Here is a 26,977-nt window from a genome sequence, read left to right on the forward strand (position 1 = left end):
ATCAAACCATAAGATGGGCCGAGTCTTTAAATAGCAGCAATATGGCCTGCGTTATTGTAACCTTCTCCATCCCGGCTCTCCTGCCGCTCTGAGTTTGGGCACTCAGAGCCACATAAGGAAACATTTGTTCCCAGTGCAGTTGAATGGAGCCTTGTGTTCGGGGTAGTCAAAGAGATACAAGGGGAGAGGACATCCAAACAGTCCAACACAAGAGCTCTGCTCTGAAGCCCCTCTCTGTCTGAGCCGGGCCGGTAATGAATGTCCTCTAGTCTTAATAACTCTCGGAGCACACACTGGAGATATGACTGACTCCATTGTCCTCCGCGCTGTGTTTGTATGTTGAAAGCTGAAGTCGCACAGGTCATCACTTCCAGTAAATATTAGATCTGTTCCACCTAGACCAGGTGATCACTCTCTCTTTGAGCCCTTTGTGCAGAGGAGATCTCCTCGTATCACCGGGTCTGCGGTTGTGTGTGTGTGTGTGTGGGGGGGGGGGCACTGTAAAACAACTTGTTTTGTGCTGCTTAAACATCTTTCCCCTGAATTCTCTGATACATTCCTCCTTTTTTCGTCCCATCTGTGTGAGCAGCGTTTTGTGCTCTCTGGCTAGGATTATCCCTGTCACACCAATCTGGAAAACATTTGTGTGCACATTAGCGCATTGCATACCTACATACACGCACACTAGCGTCAGTGGAGACACGGTTGAGGAGGATGCACAGTGAGCGGACACACACACACACTTGACACAGACGCATAGTCTGGCCTGCTGACGCACACACACAAAACAGCAGATAATGGATTTGAATTCCATTTAAGCTCTGTTGTGATGCTGACTCATTGCAGAGCATGAAAGCACGAGGGACCGCTGAGTCTGTTGTTTAAATTCATCACATAGTTTAGATAAGAGATAATTACCTCTTAATTACAAGATAATTACCTCCACTAATGCTTAAAATCAGCCCAGATTAATGAATAATGAGCCTTTTGTGCAAGAAGAGGTCAACACAGTGAACCAGAGATAAATGTCTAACCTTCCTTTTCTTCCATTCCCCCTTTTTCTTTTCCTTAAAAAGAAAAAAAAAAAGAATCCTTCACACAGCAGCGGTGGCTTAGGAATGTGAGACAGGAATGCTGTTCAGTTACTATAAAGGGGGTTTGATCAGTGAAAACAATGTCTTTGTGTTTTCATCCCCAGCTCTAGTCACGCAATGCTGTGTGCGCAAACCTCCAGCCACTGCTCAGCCCCAACACACAAGAAAGCCATCAAGTACCTGCAATTGACAGAATCACGTGCAATTCAGGTACTCCTGGATTGTGTTGGCGCCGGGCCAAACGGGGAGCGAAGGAAAAGGCGGAGTGGAGCTTCACCTGCCTGAGAGCAGAGCAGTCAGAATGGCGTGGAAGGTAAAATAGTTTTTTGTAAGTTCTTTCCCGAAAATATAGGCTACTATATTTCTTATTTGTTTAGTCTTGTTTGACAGACTATTTGGTTTAAGTGTATTTAAGTGCTGTACTTGTATATCATATTTTCAATGTGTAGGCTCAGTGGGGATTTGTATGTATGCTGCCTGGTTCCAGAAACTGTCTGTCCTGTATCAAGGGGGTTTCGTGGATTTCTAATTTTAATCCGACCCTTTTTTCCACTCGGAAAGCAGTTTGTGCCAATGCTTGAAAAGTGCTGTATAGATATTAGTTATTATCACAAAATTAGTACGTGTTTAATGTTATGATTATGAGTTTACCTCCATATTATCTCAGCTTTGTCCTCAATTAACTAATCTATTGCATATCGCACATACAAAGCTAAAAATTAGTTTTTTCCAAAAGTTTATCAATTTTACAGCACCTTTTTTTATACAAGAAATGCAGCTCAAGTACATACAATACAAAAATATTGAAATTTTATTCAAATAAGAAGAGAACATTTTAATGAAAATAAGAACATGTTATAGAAAAAGATTGTTCCAATCTGCATTTAATGATCATAAACCTTATTTTCATTTCTCAGTCTACTCCTTTGGCTCTGCGATCCATTCCTGGGAGTCCGGCCCGGGTTTTGCGGTTTCAGCAGAGCTATGATCCCAGAAATACAAGCAAGCCTGGAGGTGGTTAGGACATGAAAGTGAGGTAAGAAAGACAAGAGATTCATTCATGGGAAGGTGATTCAAGGCACCGACATCCCTGTATCTGTGCTCAGCGACAGATGATCATTATTACTCACTCCTACCGCTCACACAGGGCTCACACGCAACCAAGGGATCAAACTGACAGATGACAAGTGATTGAACCAAGATGATGCCAGCTTATATACATAATAACTTACTTAGCTGATAGTACCACTTATGATAATAATACTAATAATAAGACCAACAAATAATTATATTTACTCTTCGATGGCAAAAGTTATTCACAACTTTCAACTATTACTTTAACATCACTTTATTGTATTTTCAGGTAGATTCAAGATTTGTATTATCAAATGCACAACAATAACATTAAGCAGTCGCTGGCAGTGAAATGCTTGAGTCACAGGCTCTCTTAAGTTCTAGCAATGCTCAAGTAATTACAAATAATAGTATATTTATAAATATATATGTTTTGTCTATGTGTAGATTTATGTATAATCATTCCGGATAATGCGTTTTTTGCATTCTTTTATTCTTTAATACTTTTCTCCAGTTCAAAACTCTTTGGCAGCAACTACCAAAAAACTCCATGTACCGTCATGCCTTGCGCGTCTACGTTGGGCAGAGCGCAGCATGTGCTTCAGCGCTTGGCTCCAACTATGGCTCAGTGCTGCTCGGGCTCTCAACGGGAGCGCACCGCGCCGCCGCCGCCAGAGGAGCTGAGAACATCACCGCGCTGGAGCACCAGGGGGGACCAGGGGGGACCACTAACTTTTTCTTTTTAAACTCCTGCTCGTGGACGTAGCTCCGAGCTTTCTGCCTGATTTGCCCGAGCGCAAATCATTTTACGCACGGGTTCCCCGGACGCATCAGGAGGATTACACGCTGACCTTACAGCACTGACCCGTGTGGAGTTAATATTGTTATGGGTAGAACTTGTTCACAATGGAATCGGATGATGGATTCTACAGTCCGGCCCCGGGTCTTCTTGTTGGATGTAAGGAAATCAAGTGCCGGGATGAGCGGTGTGTGTTCCTCCTGCTGCTCAGTCCCTGCTGCTGGACAGGCTGGGTGTCGGACACACCAGTCTCTTGGGATACTTCACGCGTGTTCGTGGGGCGCCAGTGTCATACATGGCCAATACCATGATATTCTTATGGAAAATACTTTCTGGTGGATTTGAGGTACAATATCCTGGAGTATACTTTTTTTGGGGGACGGGGAGTGATGCTCAACAGATGTGCAGCAAATGTGGATAATGAGGGGACGCATCAACTCATCCAGCAGGTATGTGTGAGAACTAAACTTCATACTTCTACCTCATGACAGTGAGATGTTGTGAAGTGACTGTAGGTTATGTTGGAAATCAATTTCTGTAATGAAGGGTTGTCACAATGTGCAGCATGTAGTCAGTGCTCTAAAGGGCTCCCAGTGAGGAATACGTTTATTTCATCAGCCAGGATTATTTGTTAGTCTTTTTTTTTTTTGACCAGAGTTTCTCACCTACACGCCCATCTGGCCACTTTACTATCAAATAACAATCAAAGTTCTCCCATGAGAATACAGTGGATCTTGTATCTATAGGTGGGGTCTGAGTAGAACCTGTGTCTGAGGTGATGTCTGGTGTGAAAGTCAATCCTCTGCGCTGTGTGCTCCACATATTCAGGTTCACCTGTTCCCTGCTCCGTTACTCCCTGGGCTCATTAGGCACACGCACCATCTCTCTCTCACTGACTCACACTGTCTCCGTTCTGTTTTGGCCGCATGACTTGACAACAGTGTCACTGCCTGACCCCAGCAGCCGAATCCCACCCATTCAACACGTTTCACAACACCTGCAGTGCAAAGTGTCCGCCGCCCCCCCCCCCCCCCCCCCCCCCCGTTCACAGAGACGTGACCTGTCCTGAGTCGTGAAAGTCCAGGTGCGAGCCCATAAATGAACTGTGTGGCTACAGTGTCCACAGAAAGCAACCTGTACTCCAGCCACGTCTCGTACAGTGGCTCCATTCAGGTGGGAGTAAATCTGTTTGGGCTCAGGGAGACCTGTCATTACTGCAAGCTGCTCTTACCCGGCCCACTCACACGTCCAATCTGCGCTGTGGTTGATACAGTGGAAGCTTTAGATTTTCTCCTGTAGCTGCCCAATGCTGGTGGAAGCTGCAGGTGCACGCCTCCGTATTCAATGAAACTTCACAGGGTGAGGATTTTTATCAGAGAAGTGTTTGTACCTGTTCTGCAGAGTGGCACATCCATCTTTAATGAGCACACAGTGACATAATGGCACTGCATTCACAGACGGTGTGTGTGTTCATGCAAGTTATCTGATGAAGCTTCCTCCTTCTCCGAGCACCTTCCTCTTCCTTCACTCGACCCCGTCCACTTCCTCCGCTAAAAGAATTCCAGCTATTGTTGGGACAGGGGGACAGAGCCCCACTATATGTCTGTGCACAGGGCAGTGCACAGACCGAGGCACCCCCCGCTCCAGCCCGGCAACCCCCCGCACACCCCCTCCATTAAAAATCTTCTCCAAACAAGACCCCCTTTCTCCACTGAAGAGGGACCCTCTGTCTAATGCCAAGTGACTCTCATGGCCAGCATTGACGGTGGGACACTTGCTTCACAAAAGGAGCTGAAGTGTCAAATAAACTCGGTCAGAGCCCCCGACACACAAGAATTCCTTTATCTGGCACCCTGGGAGGCAGACAAAGACGGACTTTGTGTCAGTGACCAGGCCTTGACTAAAGACTGGGCCCTTTTTTTTTTCTTTCCTAACTCCTCTTCTCACAACTTCTGCCTCTTCCTCCTCCTCCTCCTCCTTTTGTCATTTGAACGGCCGAGCGGGAGCATGTCTGTTGACGTGACCCCCGCTCGCCTGGCATCTGTCCTGCACATGGCCGACACCACCCCTGTGCCGCGTTAGCGCCGCGCTAACACAGATGCGCCCGAACACGCCCACTTGCGTGCACCGTCGGCTCTTCAAGGCTGCCACAGCATTTCGGTGGACGTAATTGCTTTTTTATCCTTTCTGTTTACGTCTTGGTCCACAGCTGAGAAGAGTGGAGCAGGAATTTCTCACAAGGCTGAATGTGCTGCCGCTGCCGTCATATGATACGCTTGTGGTGAACCACAGCAGAGAGCCATACACACACCAGGGTCAGACTCACTTAACAACCCTGTATTTACTCCACTTAACATTTCCGAGGAACTTTCGAATCAGTTTCTGCCTTATTGTCATCCTGATTTGTGTTGCTGCAGAAATCTTTGAGAGCCAGTTTAAAAGCCAGTTTCCATTCCTCTGCAATGTCACCTGGATGAACCGGGTCACGCACACTTCAGACTAAACAGAGTCAAACTTTTTCCTCACCTGAGTTGCTAATTCAGTGATTCTATCGAGCTCTTTAGCTTGGCCCTTGAGTTATATAAAACCCAGACTGGATGAAAGAGCCCCCAAAGTGCTGGAAAAATGACCTCATGCAGTGTTGAGGCATCAGAGCTGCACCACCGAGACCATTCTGTGGCCCAGAGCCCGAGCTGGCCGGCCCCAGTGATGGACGTGTGCATCAGGCCCCCAGGTATGCTAACACACGCCTGCCCGGAGAGCAATAGTCCCCAGCACAGTGGTTAAGGTAAACAGATCAAGTTGCTGTGGTCGAGCGTGTTAATGGTGTGTTTATGGGCTTAGGTTGAGTGGTGATTTATCATGTCTAAACTCAACGCTCACCTCTGGTCCTTGGCCTTGATGGAGCTCCGTATCTGGCCTGTGTGTGTGTCGGTTTGTGAGTGTGTGTGTGTGTGTGTGTTTAATTGACATTGCACGCAGGTGACAACGCCGTCTGAGCAGCGCGACCTCCTGGTGAACTGTGTCTCGATGTCACGACCGTTTTCCGACCAGGGGTTGGGGGTAGGGGGGTAAATGGAAAGCGAGAGAAACATTTATTGTGCATTAATTACACCCTGTTTTTCTAGCAAATATGCCGTCAGCATTACCTCATCAGGTCCTCGGGGCACTAAGCTCAAATCGCAGGAAAACCCCCCGATCGTTAGTGTCCGATAACCTTTTAATGAGCTCCATGAGAAATGTCCAAAAAAAGAATGCTGTTGTGTATCCCTTCATATGGAGCAGCATTTACAGCCGGGCTGTGTGTGTGTGTGTTTGTGTGTGTGTGTGTGTGTGTGTGTGTGTGTTTAGAATGGGCTCTAAAGTTTGTCTGAACAGGAGAACTGTCATTTATTAGTAGTGCAGGAACAATGGGGAGCTTGTCTCCGGGGGTGGTGGGGGCCAGAGGGGGGGCCAGAGGGGGCCGGTGGAGCCATGGGAGGGTGGCCTGAGATTGGGCAGCAGCCTCCGACCAAGAACAAGCCCCTGTCTGATGGAGAGAACTGCTGACCCTTCCTGAGTAAAATGGCACCTTTGTTCCGAGGTGTATGTGTTTGTGCCTATGTGTTTATGTGTGCGGGAGGGAGAAGGAGTGCGGTTTTGAAAAGCTGGGAGCACAGTGTAAAGTGTTTTCTCTCTCTCTCTCTCTCTCTCTCTCTCTCTCTCTCTCTCTCTCTCTCTCTCTCTCTCAGCACTTGGGTTATTCTGTGCTAGTTCCAGGTTTTGGTTGATAGATTCGGCTCTTAGGAAAAAACTGAAAGAAAGAATATGAGGGTGAGAAATCGGGGCAAATTAATCACAGTCGTCCTCCTCCTCAAATGTGTTGAAGGTCAATTTTACACCATTCACTCAAATCAATGTGCTCTGTCAGTGTGTGTACGCCGTAGTCCTCAGTGACCCCCCTCTTCAGATTGTAATTAGCCATTTTGCGTTTTCCTCCTGCCCGTTGCCCCAGACTGTGCAGCATGTGAACAATCCTCTGCCCTCTAATGATGCTCATGAGGGAGAGAAACCGACGGGAGGCGAGAGGAGGAGTAAATGCTCGTGGGTAACGGCAGCAGATTGATGATTTCCTCCGGGGGAAACCGCAGCTTAGTGGGCGAGTCTGTGTGTGTGGGGGGGGGGGGGGGGGGGAGGGGGGCAGCCTGTGAACGTGAGAGGGGGATTCTTCAGAGTGAGGCCTCTGGGTGTCACACTCAAAAAGCCCCCCCCCCCCTCACCCCGTGTCCCGTGCGTCCACCTTATGAACGATTGACATGCACACGTCCTCTGACTTCCATTGAAATCCTGCTATCCTCTCTGCCCTTGACCTCCTGTGTGAGCGTAGCCAGTGGAAAGAGCGCACAGGGGCGATGGAGAGCACAGGGAGGTGAACGAGGGACGGGTGAAGGGGAGGGGAGAGGGGAGAGGAGAGGGTCTTGTCCTCAGAGTGCCCTCGTCCACACAGGGAGGGTAAACAGTGAATACACACAGCGCAGCACAGGAGCATCTCTGTCGGCCCGGACGCCAACAGACGGGGAGAGAGAGAGACAGCGCTTCATTCATGCCACCACCGCAGGACGGCTGCCTGCACCACCCACCTCACTACGAGGACACTATGGATCTGCAGGACAGCGGCAGATGAGAGGTGCATGGAGTAGTCCCAACATGAGACTGGGAATAGGTGCATGTGAGGAAGGGGGTGTTTGCGGTGCAGATAGTAGCTCAGGGTTTTCTTCCCACGCACCATACAAAGAAAGTGATTGAGATTTAAGCAACCACCCCTAGATTTGAGACCAAAAAAAATAAATGTTGTGTGTGTTTGCACAAGCAGAAGACAGGTGTGTGTTCAGGGTGGATCCTCAGGGTGTCTCCTTCACCTGCCTCGCACGCACAAAAATCGAAATAATCTCCAATGCTTCAAATGCCAGACATTCCTCCCTCGCTTCTGCGTCTCCCACCGACCTCACTTGTTCTTTTCGGGCTCCCGTTTTTTGGAGGGAAAATTCCTCCCTTTGTGCTCGGGTCTCAAAAATGTCACATTCCACCGAACCTGTGACAACACTGGGTCCTTTACTCTTGCTGGGTGTGGGTCACCATGGCAGCATCGCTCGGTTTCCAGCGAGGTCACACCTACACAAGTAAGCCATCCTCATTCAGGAGTCTGGGCCTTCTCTTTTCTTTTTCCCCTCCTCATTCGATCCACTCTTTCACTCCTCTTCCCTTTTCTTTTCTTCCTCAGTGGGGGGGGGGGGATAAAGGACACATTTTCAGTGTGAAGAGGAGCGTGAAATTTCCTGTGTGACCTCCCCGGGACACGGCGGGACCACCAGGCTCCTCGGTTGACTGTGTGTGGGGATATGTGTGTGTGTGTCCAATCCTGTGCTTGTGTGGGACATGCGTGTGACACCGACAGCTTTTCAGCGCTGGTTTTATTTGGCTTGTTCAAAGGGGACTGAATGAGGCCGAGTTGCTCTTCTCTCCACGTAAAAAGTCATATTAAGCTGGATTGTTAGGAGTCCTGACATTTAGAAGGTGCAGACAAATTATCACGCCGACTGGGGGACCGGGGTGGGGTGGGGGGAGATGGATGCTCCCGGGTTGAAGGCTGTCCTCTGTGTCTCTGACCAGACGCTCAGATAAGCATTCAGGGCCAAAGCGCTGTGATGACAGCTTAAACGACTGGAAGCTGTCCAGACATCAGGCTGTCATCACAGGGCATCACCCGTCTCCCGCTGAGAGACACGCAGCCATGTTTCCCTGTGTGCTGTGGCTGATTGGATTGTGAGGTTGAAAATCATCATGTCTGACTGATGGGCTGCACCAATTAGATTTTTTTTTCATTATAGTCTTTTAAATATATATTTTTCCTCTAAAAAAAGATTTATTCTGGCATTGGGAGACTGTTGATGTTGAAATGTGAAAATGACTGCGCTCATATCTAACGCTCTGCTGCGCCCTTGTGGACAGCGTGTGCAACAACAGAATAATAGTTTGCTGTGCTGCAGTTCCTCCTTTGTCCACTTAAGATTTGTGGCGCTAATGACGATCCTTAGTTGGGACATGGGGAAAGTTTATGGTAACAATCACCTAAAGTAATAAAGAAGATAAGATGAAGCTATTGTAGTTTAAATTCGATTGTTCAGCAGTATTGAATACTGAATTGAATACAAACAGAGACACAGTTACTAAACTGCATTAAAACTACACCTCTTAATTATTTTCAGTGATTTTAAACTTCAAACAAACCTTGAAAAAACTCTGAAATTAAAAAGAATATAACAGTAGGTCTACATTGGCCACCATTGGGATCAGTGTACTCCTTTGAGTTACACATGTGATGTGTTCTATCCAACCTTGAAATATCAAAATATGATTTTAATCTAATAAACAAGTACAGAAAGATTCAAATCCAAGAAACATCTAGCACAACGTATCTTAACAGGTCATATACACCAAGATTCTCAGCATCTAAAGTGCAACTGATGGAGCTAAAGGATAAACCAGGCAGATCAATATATTTCATGCATTTCCAGTTGTACTGAACAATTCATCAGTGTATTAAAAGTGGATTCAGTCTTCAGCTTTTTTTAATTTTTAAAACAGTAGCTCTATAGATCTGTTTTAATACAACACTCTGGAAATTATGAACACACATGTGCTTTACTGCATGTCACCACTAGAAGTCGCCATTCTGCACTTGTCCTGAAACATTACACTCACTGTAAGTCACATTACAGCGCAATACAATATAGTGGGCCTGGAAGATATATATTGTATCTCCTCTGTAACTCATTTACTCTTATTTTTCTGTCATTTTATGTGTGAGTCTCAAACTCCCTAAATCTCTTTCTTATTTTGGTAGTAGTTCTTAATGTTTCTCTTGCAGATCACTCACTCACTGTGTTTTGTAAGGGGCTATATATACTATTGTTAGTATTTGTTATTATTATAATTATATATTTTCCTACGTGGGGTGAAAGATAGTGTTAGTCCACCTGCATTGCACTGGATGAAGTCATAGACCATATTTAATTGAAAACATTCTTAGATCAAATTGTTTTGATGTAAAATATATCGATCTTACCGTTCAATCCGTTTAGTTTTTTCTTCACTTGACACCATATCACAGCAGAGCTTCATTCTTTTATTGGTGTGTGCCATATTTTTATAGTTCACCTTGCTATGCACTAGGTGTCTCTCTTGCATAAGACTGTGTGAACATTTATCCTCTACAGTTCATAGAGCTGTTGAGTTTAAAACTGTTTAAAATAGACAAGTTAAATAGGACACTTGTGAAATCTAGAGCAAGACAAATCTCACCTTTGCTAAAATAGTTTTCTACAAACTGTTAATGTACTCGTATGACATATTTCTAAATTTATACGTTGAGTCAAACAGTTCTTAATGTCACAGTACATACGAGGCATTTCTGTTTGACTCTCTGGTGGAGAAAGTTTCGGTCTTTTGTTTTACCACTAGATGGCAATGTGTAGTCACGTGAAAAGCGACTTCCCTGAGGAAAGCAAAACTTTCTTTGCATGTGGGTAACCCTGTGATCTCTGGAGTAATGGATGCAGACCGGCATTATTATGTCCTTATTGCCCCTCATTCTAGCTCATCTACCTTTTGAAGATCAAAGCAGCCGTGTGCCTCTGTGTGTACCGACAGCCGTAAACCCAGAGTGAACTTCAATAAAGCCAACTGTTCACTTTGTACATCTGTCCCTAACCCTTTGCCGGGCCTTACGAGATGAAATGCTGTTGAACCGAGAGAGTCAACTGCTCTGCACGGAGAGGTTACGCAAGAGCTTTCAGAATAATATCAGCAAAGTTGGGGATATTTATATTTCAGCAAGTGAAAAAGCAGCAAACAACTTTCGGCATCCGGTTTGTTTGTGTTGTTTGACTCATGGCGAGAAGACTTGGCAAGTGCTTCAGCTCTTTGTTGGTTCTGCTCCACCTCTGCCAGCGTCGCACACATCGCAGGGCAGAATGAATAAACACACTGCTGACATGTTTAAGGAACAGGTGGGGCCGTCTGTGTTTGTGTGACAATAATGCAAACATCATGTCAGATGCAGTTCAGTTCCTGCAGGTGTTCTGTATAAGTGCGTTTGAGCTCCAAACTAAATCAGGTGTTGGTTTAGCACATTATGTCGTGGCCCAAGTGTTTTCTTTATAATTGTTCTTTCTTGTTTCATGCATTTGACTGAACTCACTAATCTGCCAAACAATTAAATAACTTCTCTGCCTTCGGATCTGTATGTGAACTTGCAGCCCGTGTCGAAATATGATTTGATTCTTCCGCGTCAAATTTGTTCAAATGAAATTCCTTTTTCATATTCAACAGTTTCTTTTAAGTTGCTCATTTTGGAAGGCCCCGTCTTCCGTTTCCTGTCAGTGTGTTTAGTACATTGTTGAACTCGGACCAGTTTGCCTTCAACAAATCAAATGTGAGAGTATGCAGTTATTCAGGTTCCTGTCAGTTGCAGATCATGGGAAAGTTTTTTGATGGGAAGAAGTCGTAGTCGTAAGTGAATTGTTCAGTTGTGTGTTCTGTGAACTGGTGCACATGTTGTGAACTCGATGGAAGTGGTACTGTTGCATCATGCTGCATTTAAGTTCCAAGGTAAATTATGGCACAGCGTAACTTTAGTTCATTTGAATATCAGTCCTGTGTGTGTGTCTGTGTGTTGTCACACCTCTTGCAATTGGTACATGTGTATGTCAAGTTGTTCCCAATCTACAGGTAATCAGATTTCTCCTCTAGGGGACTTTAGCCACTTTAAAGAGCTGTGCTACAAAGTTGCGTGCGCACAAACAGAGGCACGGACCTTCTGCATAACCTTTGTCATATTTCAAACGCTGTGCACAGTTCTTCTGAATCCCTCTTATCAACTCCTCGCTTAGAACCAAAATCAAATTTCAACCTGTGGCCTTATCAGAGCTGTTGACCACATGCTTCTGCTATTGCTCCTTTTTTTCTTTCTTTCTCTCTTTCTTTCCATTTGATTTCTATTTATTCTCAGTGAAAGTGCAAGCTTGCACTTCCCACAGTTTACTTTCAGCTCTTTGTGGAGAGCTTGTTGACATTAGCACCTGCGTCAAATCTCATTCTTTTCCACGGCGGCAATTGCTAACACCGCAGCAGGACGGTTGCAACACTGCTCCTAGCTGCTTTTCTTTGCCAACTCCCTAAGCCTTCCAAGCTCAATCATCTCTTCATAGTAATCGATCAACTTAATCCATCAGCAGCTTCTGACACCAGCTACCGCCGACCAGTTGAACTGGGAACCTGACCAGACGTGTCGCAGGCAGGCAGGCAGGTCCTGAAGGAGCTCTCTTGCCTCAAGGGACAACATCTTTGTTTTTCTCCGCGCTGCTCATTGCAGACGATAGGTCGAGGCGTGGCAAAGTGGTTTGGGGGGGGGGGGGCTGGGTGAGCAAGCCAAGGTGAGGCTGAGGTAGAGATATGGAGGAGGAAGTCTGAGTGGATATCTGTCTCGTCGGTGGCTCAAGTAAACCTTCGTCTAGTTAATAATTGACTCTGGAGTTCACTGTCCCTCTGTACTTCGCAAGCGGGCAAGACTTTAGGAAAACCTTTGTTCATTAGCCTCCCTTTTCACATTTCAAACCGCCTAATGCATTTTCTGGCTATTGCATTAACCACATTTTTGCAGCTGTGCAATAAGGCAGGGCATGTGTGAGCGGTTCTCTGCAGCTTGTTCTTACTGCTCAGTGTATTTGCTCCCTGTGGTTGATGTTAAAGAGATGTTGTTAGTGGCAGCAGCTCCTTTACAGGCCTTCTCAGTGTACGTTGCACCCCAACACTCAACACTTTTTCATCCTCTACGGGTAACATCAGCAAAACCCCCAACATGAATCTGGAGGAAACCCGAGCATAATGAAAATTAATAACTACGCTGTCCCCTTATGCTTCTACCCCCAGTCTGTGCTGCAGCTTTCAATCAGCAGCAGCCCAGATGGAGTGCATATACGTGTGTGTGTGTGTGTGTGTGTGTGTGTGTGTGTGTGTGTGTGGGTGTGTGGGTGTGGGTGTGGGTGGGTGGGTGGGTGTTTTAGTTTGCCTGTTGCGTAGCTGGAGTGCAAGCATAAACACATTTGCATGCACACATTATTACCTACTAACACAGTGAGAAGCCATGGTGCACTGGTGTATACTTGGTGTTTTGGTGATGTTGCTGTGAGGAGAGTTTGTGTGGATACGTATGTTTTCTATGTCTGTGTTCCTCTGTTCGTTTACAAAGCCTCAATCAGACACTCTACCAACCTAACCTCTTCAAGACCTCTCTCTCTCTCTCTCTCTCTCTCTCTCTCTCTCTCTCTCTCTAACACACGTGCGCGCCAACGCCACTTTCTCAGTTAATCCCTGAGTCGATACAAGCTGCAACATGAAATCCAAACCCTGTGTCCCATAACGTGTGTATATGAATATGGATTATCCTACACCGACTATAACAGGGACATTCGTGGCCTGTAAAGACAGGGTAGTATGTGGAAGCACCGATGTCCAAGGAGCTGCATACTGCTTCTCAGGGGCCTGATAAAGAGCCTGGCCTCGAGGACAGGGCAGAAGTCACTCAGGTGAGGCTCGACTTTTCCGCTCCTGCCAGAATTGTGGCGCCACACACCAGACCGATTGGCCCGCGCTCCGGTGGGCCGGGTCCGGTCGGACCAGCGGGGAGAGGCAGGGAGCGGATTGAGGGAAGGTTCTGGAAAATGTGAGCGAGGTGGTCAGGGACCTGGTGGTTACTGATGGCAAGCGCTCCCCCCCAGCCAGCTGCCAGCTTATCGACTTTAACGATGTGAGCGAGCGATGGCCAGTCCCTCTGCCCCCTGGGTCTCCGTGTCCTCCGCGCCCGCCAAGGCAGCGAGAGTTAGCAGCGGCGCACCAATAAAGCCCCACATGGTCCTGATTGAGAGGTATTACTGTTCGGATTCCCTCGCTTGCGCTCACTCAGTCACCGAATCATGACGATCAAACAAATTGGAGCAGCTCAGCACGTTTGATAATCTTTAGGCCCCGCTGTAGATTTCTTTAATCATGTAAAGAAAAGGTTTCCTAAAATAACGTAAACACTCTCCGAGGGCTAAATTGCTTTTCCGAACACGAGTTTAGTCAACAATGAACTTTTCTTTGCGTGTTTTTGCCCTAGGTTTTTTGGTTAAAGCTCGACTGTGGAGCACTGCGGGGGGGAAATCATTTGCCAGTCCCCTTCCCTACCGTAATTTTCAACCCACCTTCTCTATCCCCTCCTTTCCTCCCTTCTCCTCTCTGAAGGAGCTGTTTTGGAAGGAGCTCCAGGGCCAGTATTCATTTAGGAGACGCATATAAACTGGAATTAAAAGGCAGCATGGTCTTAATTAGCTGATGCAGCTCATATGTTTGGTGTGATTGTGTAATGTTTATACTCCAGTGTGTGTGTGTGCAAGTTGTGTCAGGCCACCAATGCTAATTGCCTAGCCTGACTTTTATTACTCCATACAATGTTGTAACACTGCCGAAATGAGACGAGCAGAGGACATCGCTGTCACTGGCTAATGATCGATTACCATCGCCGTTGCCAAGAAAACGTCCAAAAGCAGCGATTCATTTACCTTCTCTTCCTTGAGCAACAATGAGCTTGCACTCGAAACACCAAAACATGTCAGGAGTGGGAAATGAGTGGAACTGATCTGTCCTTCCTTACAAACTGGTCTTGTGATGTTTCGGGGAAAGGCAGCAGAAAACACACATGAGCTGGCAGTGCACGTGCGGACCTGGGCTGCAGTGTGGTTTAAGCTGTGGTGTTTGAGCACGAGGCGATGATCTACTCATAGAGCCTCAGCTCCTCAGGTCTCGATGTTGTCTGACTCTGGCCCTTCCTCTGTCAAACTACCTGACCTTTTTTTGCCGTACAGTACAGCGATGACATTTGGCCTCGTAATAAAGATGCTACACCAGCCATAAAGACACCTTACGATGTCTGGGTTTCTGTAACCAGGCTATTAAGCTGTAAAGACCCATTGTAAAAAAAAAAATAATCTAGATTGACTCCGATTTAGTTTAGTTGGAGGGAGCAGAAAAGATAAAAAGGGCCTCACTCAGTTATACTTTCATAAACCTACAGTGGGCTTGGTTTTTACCGGTAAGCGCACAAGGAAATTCTTTGAATTCCTCGAACTCACACCCTCATTCTACTTTTGCCGCCCTGCAGCCAGATGGGCTTGTTTGTGGCACGTTTGGCATCACGGACAGTTCAATTACTAGTTCTGCACAGGAGCGAGTCGCTGTTTTTTCCTGCCTCGAGTTTAGAAATGTATATCACTTTATAGTTATAATACATTGGCCGAATCTTTCGGAGTGAAAGAACAGTGTGTGGGGACAGGCCCATTTGACTTGGCTCCCACACAGTTATTGCTGTGTAGGTGGGCTGGATCACACAACTGTCTGGCCATACTGCAAGTCATCCACGTGTAAGTTTGGACACGCCACTCTCCTACCCTTTTCCTTTTGTCCCTCGCCTCCTCTATCTATCTTTCTGTAATTGTGTCCCAGACCCAGACATGTCCATAAATAAACGGGGTCTCCTTCTCCTCAACCAGACCCAAGCCATGTTTACGTTCCGGCCTGTGTTGGGGGGCCATCTGGACCGCTGGGCCCGCCTCGCTGCTCTCCGAGCTCAGGTGGGATCAAGATGTGCCACCAACACCAGCATCTGCCTAATGGACTAACACAGGCTTAAAACACAACCGCTGGGTCACAGTAGATAAACTTTTTCTAAACTTGTGTTGGAGATTAAACAATCCTTGACTCCAGTCCAACACATTCTTGCTTTAACACTTAGCAGTCTTAGCGTAGCATTTTAAAACAAGACACAAAAGATGACCCAGATCTAGTTGAACATCTTGAGTTGCTGTCACAATATAGTTATTTACTCTGCATCTGGAACCATAGTGAATTAATTAATGTTATTAAATGTTCTATTGTTAGCTTTTCTAGCTCCTCTGCATGATGAAGCCATGTTTTCATCAGTAATCCTGCCAGAATGCAAACTGTACTTCTCAGTCAGGATGGCACAACCTTCCAGTTCCTGCTTTACTTTTACACAAGCTGTTGAGTAAGTGAGAGAAATATGTCATGACAGACATTGGAGGAGATTTTGGGGGTTTATTTACATTAGCTGGATGTGGTCTCCTGGTCTTCATGTCATTTGGTGCAGGAGCCAGGCTATTAAAACTAATGAACACTTATTACCCTGAGTTGGATCCCGAGCTCCTTGCTAAACATCCCCTCTGTAGCTGTTTGTTTTACTTGTACCTGATTATTCAAACAGAGCAGTAAAACATGTGGCTGAGCCTCTGCCCCGGTCTTTACAGGTTGCCTCATAAACAGTCAGATCTGTGATACGCGATTGGACGTGAGAGCCACAGTTTTTCTACGAGCAAACACGGGTGGTCTTTATTTTTCTTATCATCGTGGCTCGTGGCCAGCCTTTTCCTGAAGGACAATGCAAAATCCTACGTGTCGGATCATCGGGATGTTGTGTCACTTCTAGAAAACTGTTTTGTGTTGAGAACAACACAGTTTGTTATTAGCTGTTTGCATTTTTAAGTCCCTCGTCTTGTTGAGGGTGGTGACAGATTAGCTTGGTCTGCACCAATCAAGACATCAGCCTCGCAAATGTCAGAGCACATGAGGCCTCCAAGACCTCGGCTGAAACTTTCCGTTGTGCCGTGACGTCTAATGCTGCTGACAAATTCCTTGACAGATGTAGGAATGTCTCTTGAATACACTTAGGTGGTTTACAGTTTGTCGGATTGTTTCTTAGTAAGATCCAGAAAAAACTACCGGATTCACTTCCTTGAAGCTGTAAGGATCCCCTATGGTTCAAGGGAGAGACCCGGATTAGGGACTGGAGGAGTTTCTTTCACTTCCTTTAATATTGCAAGGGGAATAATTCATGCTTCTTGAGAAGAGATAAAAATAATAACATTTAGAGAACTGTGTGTAATTTGGTGCAGGCCGATTGAATTTAAGGGGACTACTGGGCCTTGACGTGGGGATGTGCTCCGATAAATAATCTAAGTCCCAGAAGATGAACTTTTGCTTCTATAGTTTACAATGTAAATCTGTCGGTAGTTTCACGTCCGGGCTTTTTTTTTTATTATTATGGGGTTGGCTTGTTTGATGGATTTATACTTGTTTGCTGATCACCAGGTGTCAGATTGAAGATTATAGCGACACCTGACAGATGCAGAAGGGTGTCTAAATAAAGCTCGTGTGCATGATGTACATCTGTGTGCACGACCTCCTCAATGCATCAGTGCAGATCAACAGTGGCAGTCGAGAGCGATGGTGAGTGACACATGAAAGTGTGTGTTTCTGAGACCTTTGTGTTGCATACATCAGCTTCGAACAGCTCGGGCATTGTTGAGGGGAGGAAAGAGCTCTTTCTTCTGACTCCTCTGCCGACACTTGTGGCTTTTTAATATGATACGCGCGTACGGAAAAGCATGGTCAAATAAACAGCGTGTTGAGTTTCCACGTGTCTGTACCAATCCGTCAAAAAAATCTAAACAAGATGGAGCTCGACTTTTATTAACGCCCCCCCCCCCCCCCCCCCCCTCCTCCTTCTGCGCCACCACTTGCCCCCCTCCGAAAACCGCTCCCACTACGCCTGCAGCCCTTGTCATCCCAGGCTGGAATTTCCCTGAAGTCAGCGTTGGCCATTTTTTACTTGTTTTAACACTAATTAAATATTGTCAGAGGGCATGCCACTTAATGGCACCTTTGTTTGGCAAATACACGATAAAAGAAACATGCACCTCTAGTGAGGGAGAGAGAGAGAGCTTAGACAGAATGGAGTGATAAGCCTGAAAATGAGACACAGATTGAGGGACAGAAAAAACAAAAAAAGTCCCTTTCTACTTATCTGCCAGTCACATTAGCCCTGCACCCCCGAGGAGGAAGTGTACCAGGCCTTTTTTTATTTTTTCTTGGGTGAAATTCTATATGGCGACATTAAAAGGTACAGCTTCATGGGCTGCTATGTCTAGGTCACAGCAATGGTTCTAACACTGTTTGTATTAAATTTCACTCAACATGCTATCATTGTAGAAATCTGTAATTAGATATAGAACACAAGGCACCACACCTATAAATCTAGCACAATATAATGGTCTGTGTTGGCTTGATACTCAGACTCCACCTACGTCAGTGGCACAGCTGGCACTCTGTGTGTGTGTCTGTGTGTGTGTGTGTGTGTGTGTGTGTGTGTTTACTCACAGGTTATGGACTATATATCGGTCCCTGTTGTACTTCGTCATTCTTCAGCTTTGCTCTAAAGAGTTTGGGGATCTCACAGCAGCACGAAAACCCCATATTTTATGACCCTACTTGCCCCGTTTGTACAAAAAAAATCATAGGACCAACTGGCAGCCCGGCAAAACAATGGAAATAGCACTTTAGAACATTACGGCATGACGTGACGACAAAATATTTAGTACACGTATGGGCCCTGGGCAGCTGTGTAAAGCAACATAAAGAAGCAGAGAGAGAGAGAGAGAGAGAGAGAGAGAGAGAGAGACACGCTGGCCAAGCATTGCGAGAGAGCACGGACGACAGACCTATGGAAAGAGTTCCAGGTCCTCGGAGTGTCTTAACTGTAGCTTCTGGTGGAGGAAACACTGAATCCTCACTGCAGGGCCTTCCTCTGCTCCCTCCTGCAGCGAGGGGGCCTCCGAGGTGCCTGATAGTGCATGTTTTTCTTGGATTCCTCACAAAGTCTTTCCTCCTTCTCCCAACACATCTGAAGATGTATTTTTTTTTTTTTCTACTGCCGAACAGATGACAGGGGTAATCCTTTGGTGTCTTGCCACCCCCCCAACTGACTGTGCACTTCCTCTTTTTTGTTTTGCTTTCTCTCTCGTTCTTTACCCCCTCTTATCAGCTAATCCCTCCGTGAATTGAAAGGTCAATTAAGACGCTCGGTTGATAGAAATGATTCGGAGGCCTGGAGTGTGTGAAAACGCAGTGAAAAGGTGTGTGTGTGTGTGGGGGGGGGGGGACTAAAATAGGGAAACAGAGCCTTATGGTGCAATTCGATTTAAAGTGGAAAAGTGGCAGGAAACTCGAGTCTGTCCTGGGCTCAGTTTTGTTGCACGAGTGGTTTGGATCAGGGATTGTGAACGTCACAATCAAGACACTTTTGTAACTGGAGAGTTGCTGACCTTTGCGTTCCTGACCTTTTGTCTTGGATGCAGAAAAAGAAAAAACTCTTGCATGGCCAACAAACGCACGCAAAGTTCCTAATCAGCTTATTAAGATTAGACACAAATGACCCGGTTTATGACGCTGCAGAATGGTGCGACTTAAGATCCATAGAATTATGTTTTCTGAGAACATTTCACAAGACTAGATTAATAAGTAGAACCCCTGAGTATTTATAACCGGTAATATCACGTAATAGCTTAATACTGTGTATTTATGTGTATATTTCCTTTGTTTTGCTCTTAATCGAGAATATCAAATTGCAACACAAATAGAAGTTGACAACATAAACCTTTAAAACCCTTTTTGCCGTTATTACACAAGCATGCAAATCTTTATCTGACATTCATAAGTGATAACTAGCAAAGATTTAGGTTGGAGCTTCTCTTTTCCTCCTCACACTAAAGAATTCATACTCAGCGCACACTTTTTCCTGCAACACACGTACATCTAATCCACCTTAAGTCGAGTGAGTGGCAGAACATTTCTGCTGTGAAGTTTGAGATTCGGCTGGGGGTGAAAGAAACACTTTTCTGTGTACAAAACATAAACGAGATGTGCCGTGGAACAGAGTCCACGCTGTGCTGCCGGGAGAGGAGAGGTGAGCGAGAGGGAAGGGGGAGTAATTGCCACATTAAGGGGAAGGAATTCAAAATATATTTAATCTCCCAATCCCTTTCACCCCCCAAGAGGTTTACAGTGAGCTTGCTCCGTCTTGTTATGAGACACAAGGAGAGCACAGAGAGCGTGAAATGGGAGATTCAGATCCGAGGTAACCGGCTGGCTCCTCACCAGGGTGAACTTGTGTGGGAAGGTTCACACAGACGGGGCAACTTTGCATGCAGCATCATGCAGCCACCTCGGAGTTGGTTGTGCTGCGTTTGTGTATGTGGGAAAATAGCACTGATGACTTTTGCCGCTGAAGCCTCATTTGCATATACTCGTCTCTGCCGGCACCGTTTCCTTGTTAGGTGTGTTGGTCACATTTCCCCATCAAATGGAGGATTTTTTAAGCAATTGTTTCCTCCTGTCGTCTTTCTGAAAATAGCTCCAGGTGAGGGGATCACAGAAAGCCGCAGTGAGGCTGCGTCAGCTCGAGAGGTGTAGGGGCAGGGTTAAAGGCCTGCTGGATTCTACTGTATGTCATCGTGTGGTTTGGACTCGCACTAGGACATATGGTGGGGTGTATTTTTATAATGTAATCATTCCTCCTCTTGCAACAACACTGTTAAAACTTTCTGCATGCTGGGGCAAGAATTCAGTGAAGAGCCCCGCTGCCCTAGACACAGCAGAGCATAAACAATGGAGCTAGGGCCTTGGCAGTAACACACACACTGCACACATGGACACACAACAGCACACACATTTGCCCCATGCAACTTTTGTTATTACCCCAGAGCTGTTTATTTCTTGCATAATGTACAACATTTTCCCGGGAATTCTCACGGACGTCTTTTTATGTCTCTCGGTTTTCCCAAAATGATTTGTTCAATCCTGAGTCGAAGACGCGCCGCCTACACGTGGGCCCTTTCGAGTGGTTTTATTAGTATGGCGTGTTTACTTGGCCAAATGTAACCTGTGGTTTTCTGAGGTGAGTCATCTTCCGCTGTCAAGGAGGGACGGCGAGGTCAGCCGGAGTTCTTTCCTCCAGGAGCAGTTTCAGTGACATTGACTCGCCTTTCAGGTAGTAAAGGTAATTGCACCACCCATGCATATCCTCTCTTTACTTATCAGCTGTAAATACCCATCTACTGTACGTAGTTGAGCCAGGTTACCTCATCTGTTTCAAGACACATGTTTGTTTATGGTGTAGCTGCTGACAAAATTATACCTCTGACACCGACACTCCCAATTTCCTGCGTATTTTCTCGGAGTGGTGTTATTTATTTATCAGCGCTTCTATTTGAAAAGACAGAAAGTCGCCTAACCAGCTGCTCAGGCACAGGAGCATCGACACCATGATTGAATGGGTTCTGCATTATCCGCTCAGCTCATCAGGGAAACGGCAGCCTGGTTCTTTAGGGTGCTGATACGCTGATTCGGTGTGATGGGGTGCCCAGTGTGCATGAACATGCTAACCCCTAAGCTGCCGGCCCGAACACTGTGCTCTGTGTTGATGGAGGCGACGGGCACGCAGATCGTGTTTCCAGCAGAAGCAGGAAGTGAGAATTGGAGGGTTCCTGCTACCAGGCCCCTTCTTTCCTGCAGATCCTACACGGAGCTAAACTCAAACCATGTGTGTTCTCGCCCTGTGGACGTCCGCGCACAGCCGGCCTGGCTGCCTGGCTGGCTAGTTGGCAAGTGCTGTGGTCTTCTTGTGATCTGAGGAAACATTCATCCCCTCCCTCTTGCCATTGTTATTTGAATCCCCTCTCTGTGGAACTCCACTGGGGTCTTTTGGGGGAAAGTGGTAAGTGATTCCTCTCTGTGTCCGGTCTCTAAAGACACACCCCTCCCCTCTTTGAGCTTTCATTCGCGGTTAGACACACGATGGATGTGATTGGGGAAGTACAGTAGTCCGTCCCCAGGGTCAAAGGTCATTTCCTGATACTCAAGCTGCCAACGGGTTAACTAGGACCAGATTAAGAGAAATGGCTTTAACTCACAGAGACAATGGAGGAATAAAGCCACCGATAGTTACTCGGTAATTACATAAACTGATGGCTGCATGTGACTTGTGTTAAGCCAGTGGGAAAAATCATCACAAAAAAAATTCATTCATTTTATGATTTATAGTTATTTTTTATCACAGTGGCTTTATAAATGCCTGAGAGGGCCTCTGGTGCTCATAACGTCTCCTGCCTAAAACACATCATTCCCTTTAAATGCACTTGTGTTCTGAGCAGTGATGAAGAATACAGGATAAGAACACCCCACAGACATCAGTCGTCTGTTTCAACACAAACACGCTGCCCGATTGTGACCATAAGAGCAATGAATCAGTGTCTGAGTGTCGCAGTGTGAAGCTTTTGTGTCCCCCGGTTGTGTACCGTGTTGTCAAAGTCAGGGTGTTTTAGTCAATGGTGGCATGTTCTGGCATGGGAATGCCCCCAAGACGAGGTATTTATGTTGATGGAAAGCGAGGCTGTTTGAGGCTGGTTAGGTGGAATACCTGTGTCTGCGCTCAATCCTTCCACTTCAAGAACGGCTGTTTACAGAAAACACAGGGGGATGAAGGGATAATCTGTGAAAAATACACGTGTAACTTCGCTCTTTTTCTCTCGCTCTTTTCCCCCTTCTCTCTCACCGGCTGTTCTTGCGCTTTCGTCTTCAGGAGAGGAAAGGCACATTACGGATATGTGCCGACGTTTTATCGATCCGTTGAATGGATTTTGAGTGTTTATGGTCTCTCTCACCCATTCACGGACACATTCATTCACTTTGGATCAATCTAAGAGACTTTTGCTTTTGTGAACGACCGCTCTTCCTCCAGAGCCACACCGCCCTGTGTTTGCATTCCTGTAGTCTTCCTCATGAGAAATTCACCCCCGAGCCTCCTCAAGCCACCATTTTTCCCCGATGAGACACATTGTATGGACACCTGTGGGCTTCTATTTCCACTCGGGTGGGGGGGAGTTGAGAGATGGGGAGGAGCGGACAGCATTGCCAGCTTTTAATCGAGATGCGTTGACTAATCGCTCGGGGATTAGGCTCTTAGACAAGGCCTCTTTCATTCTGACACTCCATACGCCGCAGAGACTCAGCCTGGAGATGGAGAGGGCAGGGGAAAGTACATTTCTCAAGGACCGAGGAGGGGAGGGGGAGTACAGATGGCATACTTTACCTGGATGTGCTTTGTTTAATCATGCCTGAGCCCTCTGCATGCAGACACACACACACACACACACAGATTTACCCTCAGGCTGGATTTTCCCCCAGCTGGAGTCAGCAGGGCCGATTCCTCACAGCAATCACATTCTCAGCCTCTGCCTGCGGAGGAGCAAATGGACACTGGCTTTGAGTTGTGTTGTACAATTAACTGCAAAAAAAAAAAAAAACATCAAATCGAGGAGTGCATAAATGATTTTGAACAATAAAACAATTGTGCCATTCCACATTTACGCCACACCCTGCTCGCCATGTTGAGTGAAGATGACATGTTTTTTGGGAACCGGGCCTTCTTTCAGCCCGCTTGCAAACAAACACTCAAACACACACACTCGTGCTCTGACTCAGATTGAGTTTAGTGTGCCGTGTGTAGTTTGTGTGTGTGTGTGTTTGCTTGGGAGTGGGCCGTGGACCTGTATATTGTTGTATGTAAATGAAGCGGGGAGATACCGTCGTGTTCTGTGGTGTAGCTCGGACCTGATGTTGCCCAGACCTCTCTGCTGTGTATTGTAGTGTTTGATGAGGTCATTCATAACACACAGTTTATACACAAACACAAGAAATTGTAGGCAGAGAAATAAGGTAAGAGCAAAAGGAAAAAGGGGGTTGCTGAGGTATCACAGTTGTATCGCCCTTTCTCACGATACGAGATTGAAGACGCTTGTATCACAGTTTTGTTTTCAGGCTCCTCACAGCACTTATGTAAAAGCTCACGATTCATTATGAGGCAGGTAGAACTTTGTTGAGGCAACCAAAGAAGAAAGTGAAACAAGACAGAAAGGTGCTGCTTCGATCACATGTGACGTCCCATGTGCTGCAACTTCCAGAAAACAACAGGCTCCCACATTAAGGGCTAGGAACACGTAGGCAGCTTTGTTTTTCCATTTTGCAGAGAATTGGACTATACAGATAAACAACAGTGGAGCTGTAAGAAAAGGGGGGCACTCCGTTTTCGGGACACATTTGGGACAGCATGATGAAGCTGAAATTCAGTCCGACTCTAAAATGAGTTGTGCAGAGAGGAAATCAAGCTCAACAAAAAAAAAGTAATTCCCTGTGAAGATGATGCCTGATCTGATTTAGGATCAGTTGCTGTCATAACACTCGACAGATTACTTCTTCCATCCACCTCGTAATTCAGAGATGCATTATTAAATTTGTTTCTTTTTTTTGAAGGTGTTGTCATGCTCAAGGACATTACATTAGATTGTATGATTTTTTTTTTTACATAATCTGCTCTTGGTTTCCTGTCATTGAAGCTGGCAAGGTGTGACATGCCGTTTTTCTGGATCCTCCATTTGCACAGTTTGCCTCTAAAGCCTCTAAGTTTCAGGCTTCACACACCTCTCGGAGAAACCTGCTACACGCTAAGCCCTCTTTGAATAGAGCATGGTGCGGAGCAAGCATAGGCCCAGGACAACCTTGTAACATGACTAAGAAGGGCAAACACCACAATGATTCTTGTCTTTTTCAAAAGGCTTCTGTCAGGGTAGCACGTTCTAGAGGTCCGTCCATTGTTCCCTCGATTAACTCTGCCTCAAGTGTCTGTTTGCACTAAGCGGCCTTAAACCACCACACTGGGATCTTCAGAGCTCCTTTTTTTTGTTCCTGTGTCTGATTTGTCAGGGTGACAGGGTTTGTAAAGATAATGCATGTGCAGCAGGCAGGCCGGGGTCAGGTGTGCAACGTCAGCCGGGTGTTTGCTCAGTGGACTCGTGTGTTCTCTCAGCCATGTACACTCTCAAGTAGCGTTGGCTCAAGCAAACACGGATGAAGCAACTTGGACGAGGACGCCAAAGAACCAGTTCCAAGAATCGTACCCTGCAACTTGACACTGGATTAGAAAGTGGAATTGTACCGTTCACCCTCAAGTCGACGCACAATCCTACTCTCCGCACTGTGTTTGTTCTTGAACACATACTGTGGCCTGTTGTTTGTGTAGTCACTGGAGCAGCATGGAAGTTGCTGCCAACCTGGCTGTGCAGTGTGTGCGCTCTCTGAGATAACAAAGGAAATAAATTAAATAGCACTAAAGCATTTGCGGTTGGAGAGATAGAAAAACTGAGACATACTTTGCAGAAAAATGGGAGGGGCGAGGTAGAAGCTGAGGCTGCAGGATATGAATAGGTGTCTGTGAGTGTTAAAGGGCTGTGTTTACGAAGCACAGGGCTGGGAACTAAGTGTTCGGGCCTCCAGGTGTGTGTGCTGGTGGTTGTCAGGGCTTGTGAGGCCCGCTGCGGAGGTGGCTACGTGACAGCGGTAATGATAGGTTGTGGCGGGTGAAGACATGAATGTGTGTGTGTGTCTGTGTGCATGTGCGTTGCTGCAGGCGTTAGCTTGGTCCCTGATGACATACACATTCACAAACAGAAAAGCCCGTGCACACAACCATGTGCCTTATACCAGACCTTGCATCCCACGCAGCACGAGCAATTAGACACATGACATCAGGACAAGTGAGCACTTGCCAAGTGAGGAGGGCAACGTTCTACAAATCCGGGGTCAGATAATCCTCACCCAGCGAGCTTCATCACAAATGCAGGGCGCTTAAACCAGGTGACGGAGAGGTCAAGTTCAGGTTGAGGTGTGACGTGGCTGACAGGGTCAAGTGCCTCTGCCTGTCTGATTCTCCTCCGACCTGTTGACTAAACAAGTATACATGTATACATGTGTATTTTGAGTTCTTCAGGCTGCATTTGTGCATTTGCTTTGTGCAGATGAGAAGGACTTAGTCATTATTCACCAATATATCATAATACAGTCAAATTTACTGAAAACACACCACCCGCAAACCCAAAACATGAAGCAGTGGAAGAAGCATTTTAAGGATGACAGAGAACATAGAGAGAAGTCCATAGTTAAAGCTTGTAAACGACCAGAATGTCAACCAAAACTGTGTCAAATAAACTTTTGCATTCATAAAACCTTTTGGTTTCAGGCCCTGTTCATTGGTCATTGGCATTGAGAACCCGAACAAACCTTAAATCAATGGTTTTGGCCAAAGAATTGAAACAGTTTAAAATCAAAATAAATGCATCCACAGAATTCAGGTTCAAAGGTGCTTTTGAGAGAAGCTATAACTAATCAGATTTTGCGGATTTCCTTTTCCGCGTAGCAAAAAAAACCCCTTGACAATGACATTCTGATCTCAGCTCCAAAGATGTTCGAATCCGGTTAATGTTTTACGACATGCACATACCTGGAGCTCATTAAATGGGATCTTCAGTGCACTACCCTCTGCTGTCATTTACAGTAACTTGTGGGGATAATAGCGCTGCTCGACAAAGATGCTCATTGTTGTGGCTCGCAGCGAGGCCTTGTGTCTTGGGGAAACCGAACTGGGCTGCGGCAAGCTGCCCCACACAATAAAGCTCTCAGGAGGGACCTTCTCCGAGCCGGGGCCTTCCACTATGGTCTCACCACTCCGGCCGCATCCGTTTGGCGGGCACTGCTTTTCTCTTTGCTGTGATATGCCGCAATATTTGAAAACACATACACAAACAGAAAGGCAAGAGAATGAGATAGAGAGAGAGTGCGCAGGAGAGACAAGGAGAGGGCGCAGGAGAGACAACAGGCAAGCCATTGTCTTGTCTCACATAGGATGGACTCAGAGCTACTCATGTCTGCACGTCTGATCTCAAAGTACGAGCTGCGGCTTCGTGTAGGACGATTGAGTTGCCGCTGCTTTATGTCAAGCAGACTCTTTAACATGTCAGCCACCAGTAGACCTCTTAAAAATGAGACGTAATAAGGGCAAATGACGCAGGAGACAAATTACTTTTTAGAGAGCACCCAGTCATCCTGAGAATGGCAACCTGCCACATACCATGCTCAGGCAAAAAAAAAAAAGTAATAAGAAAATCACTCCATGACAGATGAACAGTGGGTG

At 46.2% G+C, this 26,977-nt stretch overlaps 1 long non-coding RNA gene across 1 annotated transcript in view; it reads left to right on the plus strand.

Moving 5' to 3' along the window:
* The first annotated feature begins 2,035 nt into the window (after positions 1 to 2,035).
* Positions 2,036 to 26,977, plus strand: part of LOC133971642 (uncharacterized) — a 50,345-nt gene continuing 25,403 nt past the window's right edge. The window contains exons 1-2 of the long non-coding RNA XR_009924394.1: positions 2,036 to 2,130; positions 2,683 to 3,416. This is a non-coding gene — a long non-coding RNA (uncharacterized LOC133971642). The remainder of the gene's footprint in view (positions 2,131 to 2,682; positions 3,417 to 26,977) is intronic.

Source organism: Platichthys flesus, chromosome 16 (assembly GCF_949316205.1).
Source record: "Platichthys flesus chromosome 16, fPlaFle2.1, whole genome shotgun sequence".
Classification (NCBI taxonomy): domain Eukaryota; kingdom Metazoa; phylum Chordata; class Actinopteri; order Pleuronectiformes; family Pleuronectidae; genus Platichthys; species Platichthys flesus.